We start from the raw sequence: 12,213 nt of genomic DNA on the forward strand, positions 1-12,213 counted from the left end.
CGGCGCACCTAAGAGACGAGGCGAGGTGAGTCTTTCAATATGTGACCGTATAGTGCAAATTATTCCTGCTACTTTTTATTTGGTCGCAGAGGAACCGGTGTTGGCGAGCTGTCCGGGCTGTCTGGCGGAGTCGTCACTCTGCTTGGGGCAGCCAGCGCGACTGGCGTGGGGCACATAGAATTTTTCCCGAGGACCCGCCAGGAAGTGGGTACACATTGCCATTTATAAACTGTGGTCACGTTGTAGGCAGTTCAAAATATTTCGTCATGCAAATAATAAACAGATCTATAATGAGCCGCCTGCACTGTGTCACTATGCCCCAGCCTGGCCCGCTAGAGCAAGCTGGCCCGTCTCAGCAGCGCGGACCAGCAGGAGCAGCAGTTTCTGGGCCAAGCGGCGTTCAAATGGAGGTGAGCTCGGCAGCGGGTAGGTAGACCATTTAACCAGGCGATTTGTGTGTCTTAATACTTGTACACTTTGTTATGTTCGTGTACGGTTTTATTTGGAAGGTAAATGAATGCTCCTTGACAATGCAGCCTGTACTTGTGTACGTCCCCTTTTGTTGCCAAGTAATAGCCGTGATGGTTCTCTTTACATTGTCTCTCAACCATTATCCTGCTGTAATGCATACTTATTGGAGTTATTAAGTAAGTAGTGATGTCCTATGAAATACGTTCACCCAGAGGACACCCCGATGGGCCCCTCCGTAAGAAGCCCCTTTAGTGAGGATCTGGAGGAGCAGGAGGAGGAGCTACAGGCGAGTGCCAGCGGCGCGACCCGTGAGTGTGCAGTCGATTACCTGTGCTCCGCTTCATCCTTTTTGCAAGGTGCAAAAAGAAGTGCAAAAAGAATAGAATAGAAAAACATTTCAAAGAGGGACAGTATAGTGGCAAGCAGTTTACACTGGCCATGAAACTATTCATCCCTGGCATTTGCACCGTGTTCCAGTTTTTTCTTTTACAGAAGGGTTAGTGTTGTGAATTTCTACAATGAACGTTCTAGAGGAATTGTACTGTTGTTTCGTCACTAATTGTGTCTGTGTGTTGCTACTGTCCCTATGCACTTCACTAATTATCCAAGATACTGCAACGAACATTTTGCTGATTACATTGTGTGATAAGTGCTCTTTCCTCTACGTTAGCTGAGGAGCAGCCTACCGTTGCCGCCCCTCCGTACATGAGCCCTGCTGATGATGCTGAAATACTTGACCCCTGCTGAGGGAAGCCGAGCGATCAGCTTCCCTCACCGAGGCCAGGACCCAGCAGGAGACAAACTTTCAGCGCAAGTGCTGGCCGAACTTCAGACGGTCATCACTGAGGACAGGCAGGCACGTACAGACAGTACACACCAATAATTCATATAGTAGGGCATTATATATGAAATGTGCATGGGCTTCTATTGGTTGTCTTGCATACTACACCTCTGTACAGCAGTCTCTTGTGAGAAATGATCCCAGTACACCTCAGTGTCCCAAAGCGAGCATTGTCCTCCATAAAGGCAGTTGTAAACATCCGCGTAAAAAGTATGTTTTCAAGCAGGCATGACCTGTGAAATACCATTTGCTGCTTGTCCTATTCTGAGGCTTTGAACTGTTAGGATTATGAGTAAATAGAGAGGAGCTCTGTAGTCTGTTACTCTGAGATGACAATGCCTTGCTAAGGATATCGGGGGATTCATTGCAATGTGTTGTGTTGGGTTTAATGGCGCATAAGCAGCTCAGGCTATCATGCGCCAAGTTCAAAGTTGTAAGTGGCGTACAGTATTTATTTTACAGTTTCCATAAAACATTTGCTTCCTCTAAAAAGCTAAAAATACGACAGATCGACAAGTCCGCTTTAACCTAAAATCAAAGCAGGATGGAAAGGAATGTGTTCATCGTAAAATCGAGTAAAATGCTTTTTCCTTAGCATTTCAAATCTTGTGCATGAAAGTAAAATGTGGTTTATGGTGAGTTCGTGCCCGCGTTCTTCACAAAGAGATTTGTCTTCTTTTCTCAACAAAAACTTGTGTGTCATGTGTGTGTGGCCAATGCGGAGACGGCATAAAATCACTTCTATAAAACGTTCTTGATGGCGACATGATTTCCATTCTCCTAAAGTGAGCTTCACCAACTGCAGTTTATTATTTACCTCCCTACTCCATGATGACTGCCATTCATCCTTTAGTTTGTTGTGCACCAGCATCATGCAGTCTCTGTATGGCATATCTATGTTCTTTATTCGTTTTCCATGGGGCTGGGCAGCGCAAAATTCAGCTCTCTCATTGCCTCCAATGCCGACATGACTCGGGACCCAACAAAATGTTATTTTATGTCCTCGAGCAGAGGCTGTTGATATGTTGTGTATGATTTCCCCGAGTAGTGGTGCAACTGCATTTTTGTGCTGAAGGGCTGTGAGAACACTTAAGGAGTCTGTGTAGAAAAAAAGTAATGTTCTCGTTGACTATTTTGCTTACAGCCACAGCCAGAGCATAACATTCAGCTGTAAAAATACTTGCACACTGAGGTAATCTCAGTTTTTTTCCCATTTTCCACGCACTATTGCACTTCCGACGTGTTTTGTTGTCTTGGATCCATCCGTGTAAAATTATGTGCAATTGTCATACTTTTCTTTAAGAGCTAGACATTCTTGCAGGATGTGTTCAGGTGGTGTTTTATGTTTAGAAAACTGAGTTAGTGAGAAATCGCGCACAACAGAAAGGCTGTACAATGGTGGCAGTGAATTTTGTCTTGATGCAATATTGGCGAGGGCGTTTAGAATTCCTAATTCTTTGCATAATACCCAAATCGAAGTAGCAAGGGTTTGATTGACTGAGGCCTATTTTTGGGCAATATTCTGGAGGCACATTTAGTGACAATGGGGTAGCATATATGTTTTGGTAGGGAGCGTATTTTCAGGATACATGAAAATGTGAGCACAGTCCTTCTAAGTTCTAGCAATGGTTCATCTGTGTCTATATAAAGACTTGCGATAGGTGATGTCCTATAAGCGCCAGTAGAAAGACTCAAACCTGAATTATGTACAGGGTCCAAGTGCTTCCAATACGAAGGTCTTGCTGACCCGTATACAATGCAGCCATAGTCTAGGCAAGAGCGAATGACTAAGCGGTAGATGTGCAAAAGGCACGTCCGGTCAGAGCCTCAGTGTTTGGGTGAGAGGATTTTGAGTATATTCAGAGTCGGAAGCTTTCTGTTTAAGGACGTTTATGTGAGGAAAGAAAGAGAGCTTCCTATCAAAAGTTAAACCTAGAAATCTGTGTTCGTGTTTTACTGGTAGTGTGATTTCATTTAGGTAGATGGTGGGGTCAGTGTGCAGTCCTCGTCTCAAAAATAAGAGAACAGCCACAGACGTGCGTGTAAAACTTGAAACCATTTTTATCTGCCTATGATGCGAGCTTATTTACAGTTAGCTGAGTCTGCCTCTCACATGTTGCTACGTTTGATGATGTGCACGCAATTTGTAAGTCGTCTACGTAAACTGAGTACATAATGGACTTCGGTATTATTTTAGCTATAGAGTTCACTTTTACTATGAAAAGCGTGGTACTTAAAATGCATCTTTGGGGCACACCAGTTTCTTGTGTGAAGTTTTAAGAAAGTATGGAACCAAGACGTACATTAAATGATCGATTATGTAGAAAGTCAGCTAGACATTTTAGCATCCTGCCGCGAATTCCAAGCTCTCCCAAATCCCGCAGTATCCCAAACCTCCATGAGTTGTCGTCGGCATTTCAAGGTCAAAACAGATGGCAAGGCAGTGTTGCTTACATAGAAACGCTTCTCGAACTGTATTTTCGAGGCGGACAAGGTGGTCAGTAGTAGAACATGTTTGACTGAAGCCGCACTGGTAAATGTCAAGCAGTTTTGGGGATTCGAGGACAAACATCAATCTTCATCATCATCATCATCATCATCAGCCTGATTATACCCACTGCAGGGCGAAGGCCTCTCCCATATTTCTCCATTTAACCCGGTTCTGTGCTAGCTGCATCCACTTGACCCCTGCGAACTTCTTAATCTCATCCGCCCACCTAACTTTCTGCCGCCCCCTGCTACGCTTTCCTTCCCTTGGAATCCAGTTTGTTACCCTCAGCGACCATCGGTTATCCTCTTTTCGCACTACATGTCCTGCCCATGTCCATTTCTTCTTCTTAATTTCTACTAGAATGTCGGTAACTTGAGTTATTTCTCTGACCCACTCTGCACGCTTTCTATCTCTTAATGTTACCCCTACCATTTTTCGTTCCATAGCCCTCTGGGTTGTCCTCAACTTAAGTAGAACTCTCTTGGTTAGCCTCCACGTTTCAGCCCCATAGGTGAGTACAGGCAAGATGCAACTGTTGTATACTTTCCTCTTGAGCGATACCGGTAAGCTGCTAGTCATAATCTGCGAGTGCTTGCCAAATGCGCTCCATCCCAATCGTATTCTTCTTGTTATTTCCTTTTCGTGGTCCGGGTCTGCGGTTACTACTTGTCCTAAGTAGACATATTCGCCTACTACTTCCAGTATTTCGCTACCTAATGTAAACTGCTGTTCCTTCCCGAGGCTGTTGAACATTACCTTAGTCTTCTGCATATTGATTTTCAAGCCTACCTTTCTACTTTTCCTGTCTAGGTCATCAATCATTATTTGCAGTTCATCCCCCGAGTTGCTTAGCAAGGCAATGTCATCAGCAAATCGCAGATTACTGAGGTATTCTAAATCTACTCTTATCCCTAACTGCTCCCATTCCAAGTCTCTGAATACTTCCTCTAAACAAGCTGTGAATAGTACTGGGGAGATTGTGTCGCCTTGCCTGACACCTCTCTTTATGGGAATTTTGTTACTTTCTTTATGCAGAACTATGGTTGCTGTGCAGCCGCTATATATATCTTCCAGCACTTTCACGTATGGCTCGTCTACCCCCTGATTTCGCAATTCCTGCATCACCGCCGAGGTTTCAACTGGGTCAAAAGCTTTTTCGTAATCAATGAATGCTATGTATAAGGGCTGGTTATATTCCGAGCATTTTTCTATCACCTGATTGATGGTATGGATATGATCGATAGTAGAGTACCGTTTCCGAAACCCTGCTTGATCCTTTGCTTGATTGCAGTCTAAAGTTGTCCTGATTCTATTAGAGATTACCTTAGTAAATACCTTATACGTAACAGACAGTAAGCTGATTGGTCTGCAATTTTTAAGGTCCTTAGAGTCCCCTTTCTTGTGAATGAGGATAATGTTTGCATTCTTCCATGGTTCCGGTACCGTCGATGACACCAGGCACTGCGTATACAGGGTGGCCAGGTTTTCTAGCACGATATCCCACCCGTCCTTCAGCAAATCTGTAGTTATCTGATCCTCTCCAGCTGATTTCCCCCTTTTCATAGTTTCTAGTGCTTTCTTGACCTCGTCCTTCGTCACTGGTGGAACGTCTGACTGTTTTTCCCTACCGCCAATCTCATTACGGTCGTGACTACTTTGGCTACTGTAGAGATCTGTATAGAACTCCTCGGTTACTTTGACTATCTTTTCCATATTAGTGATGACGTTGCCCGCCTTGTCCCTTATCGCATACATCTGGTTTTTGCCTATGCCATCAATCTTATATTTTGAATAATTTCAAAGCACTTCGCAAGACAGCTCGTCAGGGCAATTGACCTATAACTACCTGGAGAATTTGGCGACTTTCCAGGCTTCAAACGTGGCACTATAATGGTCTTCTTCGAGGACTCAGAAATTTTCCCGGATATCGAGATTTTGTCAAACAGTTTTAACAATGCTTCTACAAAGGTTTCTGATAAATGGGCTAACATTTCGTAGTGAACATCATCAGGTCCTGGTGCAGTGTTTGCCAGCTGACAGTACTCTATGTATTTCTTCTAGTGTAATTGAAGCATTAAAACGTTCATTTACGCTACCAGTCATTGGGAGTTTTTGTTTTCCAGCTGTTGATTTGTACTTTAAAAAAGATTGTGTATAGTGTGTAGAACTTGAAACTGCAGCAAAATAGTCTCTCAATATGTCTGCTTGAGCCTCTATACTGGTTTGTGTGCCAGAGGTTGTGAAAAATGGAACTGTGAAGGGGGAGTATTTTCTATCCAGTTTATGAACTTTTTCCCACATGTCTTTGGATGTAAGCGAGATGTTGATAGAAGATACATACCTCTGCCATGATTGCGTTTCAGCTGTGCGGCGGATATACCGAGCTTTAGATGTTGCCTTCTTGAAATTTATCAGGTTTTCATGTGTTGGGTAGCGGCGTAAAATTCCCCAGGCTTTGTTATGTTCCTTTTTTGCCTTTCTACAATCTTGCGTATACCATGCTTTACGATTTTGTCTCACCACACCGGAAGTGCGAGGAATGGCTAGGTGAACGGCGGCAATAACACATGCTGTGAAAGTTTCATTTATTTTTCCACGTCAGAACTGTCCGAATAGATTTCTTCTAGCGCAGCTTCTTCGCGGAAGAGCGCATAGTTGGCCAAACTTAGCTTCCAGCGCCGTGGTTTTGTTAGAGTGATTGATGGTGATGATGCTAGGCTGATATTGACTGGAAGATGATCGCTCCCATAGGGATTGTCAAGAACGTCCCATTTAAAATCGTAAAAACACTTGGTGTACAGAAAGACAAATCTAGGCAGCTGAATTTGCCAGTGCTTGGAGAGCCGTATGTGTGTTTCCCCGTATTTAACAAACAGACATTGTTGCACAGAATAAAATCTAAAGCCTGACCCCTGGCGTCGGTTTGTCTCCTTCCCCAAAACGAGGAGTGAGCATTAAAATCCCCAACTAAACGATATGACTCTGGTAGTTCTATTAAAAGAGTTTCTAAGTCGTGAAGTGTGACGGTTAGATGAGGTTCAATGTATATGGAACATATTGTTATGGTTTGAAAATGCAGCACTGTGACTGCAACTGCTTCGTATGTGGTTTTAAGGTCGATGTTTGCGGTTGGAATACCACCTTGGACCACAATAGCAGTGCCACCAGAGTCTGCTTGGGTTTTGTCGATCGCAATGAAAGACTTAATGCTTTTTAAGGATATTTTTTTTCTTCGGTCCAAGCTTTGTCTCCTGGAGACACAATGCGACTGGGGAACAAGAACCTAATATATCTGTTATGTCGGTGTAATTGTTTAAAAGTCCATGACAGTTCCTGTGAACTAAATATGCCACGGAAAAATATTAGTTAAGGATAGTTTAAAAACCTATGTAGTTGGGTCCATTGGACCTGTTATTTGGACTTTATCCCTTCTTTTTCGCTTGAGAGAGCTTTGCCTCCGCTGAAGCGGCGGCGAGGAGGGAGATGTGTCCATCACGTCCTCAGATGTATTGGACGTTCGCGCAGAAGGCACGAGTGCACTTGTTTTAGACCTTGCCCCTTGGGACAAGGCCTTCGGGCCCGCTGACCTGGGGGTCAACGCAGCCTGTTTTGGGGGTAGTGGAACAGCACCAGCTACATCCACCAGGGGCGCGAATGCCACCACCCCAGGCTCATTTTTGTGTCCTAGGTAGGTGAAGACGCCTGTGGTGCCGCGCCCTGCTGCGCCACAGAGGAATAGGAAGCGTGTTGGATTTAAAAATCGTTTGCGTGCTTCGGTAACGGGATGTTTTCTTTTACCTTTAGAGTGATTATGTCCTTTTCGGTCTGCCACACCGGACAGCTACGCGAACAAGCAGGATGTTTGCCCTGACAGTTTGCACAGAGATGGGGATGAGTTTGGCAGTCATCGGTTTGGTGCTCATGTGCAGCACACTTTGCACAAGTGAGTCGGCCTCGGCAGCTCTGTGCACCGTGACCGTACTTCTGACAGTTAAAGCAACGTCGTGGGTTCGGAATGTAGGGTCTCAGGTTCAGTTTTGTGTACCCCACCTCCACAGACTCGGGGAGTAAGCTGAGTGCAAAGGTAAGGACAAAGTGTTTAGTCTCGATTTCTTTGTTGTCACGCCATATTTTTATTCGGTATACATTTGTCACGTGTCGCTCTTTCTGCCCTTCCAGCAGTTCCTCCTCTGTCATGTACTTTAGGTCATGGTCAGAAAGAACACAGCGAACAGTATTCAAAGAACGATGCGGGCTAATTACAACAGGAATGTCACCAAAAACACTGACTCCTGAGAGTCTCATACTGATGATGATATAAAGGTTCCAAAAGCAGGTCTCCATTTGCAAGCTTCTTGATCTTGTAACCTTTGCCTATAGCTTCAGTCAGTGTCTTTGCAACAATGAATGGTGAGACTTGTCTTGCTGACTTTTCTGAGTGCTCACTATGAACTACATGAAAGTGGGAAGATGCTCTTTGTTGTCAAAAGAACTGGGCAGTTTGGACGGTGCGCCCTCGTTTCGAAGGAGGGCGATCAGTTTAAAGAAGAGGAAGCTTTAAAAATTGTATATTGTTCGGCTGCGGTGCCCGCCACCCACCATGGAGCCCAACGAGGGGACGGGACAGGAATTGGCAATCAAGTCCTGCCTACGCCAGCTGTACACCGTAACTATAACCCAATATGGCGTAACTAAGGGATGTTAGCCACACAAGGTTAACCGTCGCAGCCTGGAAGTAGGGAGAAACGAAGAAGGTAAGAGTGGACAGGAGAGTTGTAGGAAAGGGGATAGGAAAGTGAAAGATGGAGGGGAGGACAGGAAAAGGCGACTGCCGATTTCCCCCGGGTGGGTCAGCCCGGAGGTGGCGTCTGTGGGAAGCGTGGGCCAAAGTGGTGTGTTGCCTCCGCAGAGGGGCCTTAAAGGTCCAAACACTCGGCATCGGCTCAACCCCCAGGATGCCCTTTTCCCCAGACACGGCGATGCCACGCACGGCTAAGCGTGGGTGCTCGGGGTCCGTGGTGTCGCACAGTACACTAAAACATCTGCTTTAACAGATGCCCCCTGCAGGGGGATTCATTGCAATGGGTGAATATTGACCTAGGCAAGGGAAAGACTAAGAAGACTAAGGAATGGCTAATAGCATCATCAAGGAACTGAAATTAAGGATGAGTTGCGAGGTTGAGGAAATGATAAAAAAATCAATGTTTTTGAAACAGGCAGTGACCACAAATCTGTATTACGGAAGGGAATTGCATACAATTATATATTGCAACGAACCGAATCTGGCTTGCACTATGATGTCATGAATGGTTGGTTGCTAGTTTAGCTCAAGAATGATATCGGCGTAAACTTAAGGGAGAGAAGCATGAACACTAACAAACAAGAATGTACCTAAATTAAGGACAGCATGGCAAGCAATGAAAAAGGACAACATAGCTATAAAGTTAAAAGACCGTAACCAGGGTCAGTGTTATTTGGAGGGATATGTAAGGAGTCTTTGTAATGTGATTGGTACATTCAGGCTAACGATGATGACACAGCACCTGTCCTTAAGAATAAAAGCAAAGAAATTCTTGTGCGAGACTTGGCAGGTCTGGTTCTGACTTCAGGATCCCTTTTCTACGCAGGAACATCAAGCTGCGGCTGAATCTAGAACGGAAACGTGCGAAACCCTACGTGGAATCGGGGCTGCCATGCGGGAGGTAGCGGCAGCTATTCGCGAAGCCAGGGCTGACTCTTCCCGCTTTCATGAACAGCTTGTGCAGCTCTTGGGGGCAGTCACCCTGCTTCTTCGCAATCAGCTGCAGCCACCTTCCACATCTTCGTAATTTTTTTTTTCATGTACATTTTTTAAGCATTTTATATTTACTTTTTATGTACATTACCTGCCAGTCGCAGAACTGTTTTTGTTCAGTATCTTTTACATTTGTTACTCTCTGCCAGTGTCACGAAATCGGCGCCCATTTTCATCAAGCCGGTACAGCGCTAGGCGCGCGCGGCGTCGCGTGGAGAGCATGGAGAGAAAAGCCCCTTCCCCGCGCGGGAGAGCGCGTAGCTTTGTACGCGTTGCCGTGACCCTCTTTCCCATTGCCCGGGGAGGACGGTGGTTCATCGGCCTGGAATGTGCCAGGCCCTTCGAGAACTTTCTATGGGACCTGGCCAATGACGACGCGCGGCTCAACGGGAGGAGAAGAGGGAGCTATAACCAGCGAAGCTGTGTGTGTGTGCGCGCTAGCTTTGACGCGTGCTAACAAACAGACGCGGCGCGCCCTATTTAAAGAGACCGCGCCGTTTGATGAGTCAGTCAGTCAGTCAGTTCGTCAGTGCTTTGCGACGTGTTCGGCTCGACTCCCGGGGATCACCCGCTGCTGGCAAGCCCACGGACTTTCAAGGGAGCGGCGCTCGTCTCGTATGGCGGCCACATCGTGACTCTTGAGGCGTCGGACTGCAACAGTGCCCGGTGAACAATTTGGTGTTTGTTTATGTACTCTCTCGTGTTTCATCTGTTGTAAAGCCTCTACGTTATTGGATACCTGTGTAATTGCATGCTTAGCGTTTGTATTCTGTGAACCTCTCGTCTATGTATTTCAAGTGATCTTGTGTATTCCTTTGTATCGTCTCTTGCTGTGCATAAATTGTGTTTTGTTTGTTACTTCTGACTCCGATCCTTTCTCTGGTTTGAACCGGCGACCGCTGGGCACCAAACGACCACCCCCTTCTGTCACTACAAGGTAGTTGAATTCCGGCTGAGCTTGCCACGCAGGTCGAGGGCATCTCCTTTGCGACCGGAACAGCTACCCCCCCTCACTCTAAGGGTGTCTGGGAGTGTGCGCACCGTTAAGGGCGCATCGTTAATAATACCCCCTTAATTATTAACGGGTGACAATTATTCTGGCGTCTGCGACAGGACGTTTGGTGCACTCAAGCTCAGAGGACGGAGAAAGAGTTGGAAGAGTTTACGAAGAGGTCGTAAACAATGTAACAGCAGAGCGATAGCGTGAGGTACCGCGCTGAAGCGGTTGTGTAAGGTCCATTGATAGTGCTATGTGTTAGCTTTAGGCAGTTCAGATTGAAGATGAATCTCAAGGAGATTATTGCGTTGGGCTTAGAGAAAGGTCTAAAAGGAGCTGAACTGCGGGAATGGGTGGACCGAAAAGAAAGAGAGGTTCGAGAAGAGGCTGAGAAAGAAAGAGAGAGGCAAAGAGAAGAAAGAGAAAAAGAATGGCTCAGGAAACAAGCAGAGGCAAAGAGACAAGAAGAAGAAAGAGAAAAAGAATGGCTCAGGAAGCAGGCAGAAAAAGAAAAAGAATTCTTAAAAGAGAGAGATATCCTTCTCAAAAAGCTGGCTGAAGTTCGGCGTTTGAAAGGTATTACCGAGCCTCCGGAGGTTACCTTTCCTTATATTAGAAAGTACAGTGAACCAAGCGATACATTGACAGCCACAGGTACTGTAGAAACTGGCTCCAGCAGCCAGAATGAGGTTGTGGACCAGCGTGTTCCTGCAACAGAAACTTCAGATGACCGAACTGAAGTTCAGAATTCTCAGAAAAAGGAGATTGTGCCCTCCGAGACGACAGGTTGCAGAGAAGCTGCAACGGCAGATGTCGAGCCAGAAACCTCGGTGTTTTCAAAGCCTGAAGATGAAGAAGGGCAGGATTGTAGCTCCTCATTAAATGACACCATGGCTGAGTGCATGAGTGACTGGGATGAGGAGATTTCAAATTGCAGTGAGCACGAAAGCTGGGATAAAGGTGACAGTACAGATCCTAATCTTGAGGATTCAGGAAGGGAAGAAAGCGAAGACTGTACTGCAATGAAAGGATTCAAGAAACATTTTAAGGAAACTTTTAAGAAACGGGATGTAACTGAAAGTGAGGAGAATGAGCCTCCAGTTGCAACTGAGCTCTGCTTCAAGAAGGTACGACTGAAGATCGTAAAGAAAAGAAAGAAAATTGGGATTGAGGGAGAACAAAGTTCTCAAAAGGACGTTCCTTTCAGACAACCATGTTCTGATTATGCGGGTAAAACTGGATCAAACGTTCCTCGGCCAAAGGTGCGAATAAAAGTGGAAACAAAAAGAAACGAATCCAAACCTGCAAAGTCAGACAAAGTCGACAGGGAAATGTCCTATAAAAAAGGAAGGAAGAAGCGGCCGAACGCCTGGACGTGCAAGCGCATGCGGAGCCGCCCAGACCGAGAAAGAATGAGACGGCCTGCTCGAAGCGCTGCTAGGCAAGGTAGCGTTAGATCTGGCCTAACTTCCGATCGGGAAGCAGAACTCAGGAGTAAAGACCGGAGCGAGAACAACTCGCAATGGAAAAGGCTCTATAGTAAACGGAAAAAGAGCCGAACTCGCGGGAGAAAGAAACGGCAGTGTCTAGTAAAAAGGAGAATTCGCTTTCCTGAAAGT

This window comes from Amblyomma maculatum, chromosome 10, assembly GCF_055883805.1.
Source record: "Amblyomma maculatum isolate TAMU_Amacu chromosome 10, ASM5588380v1, whole genome shotgun sequence".
Lineage (NCBI taxonomy): Eukaryota > Metazoa > Arthropoda > Arachnida > Ixodida > Ixodidae > Amblyomma > Amblyomma maculatum.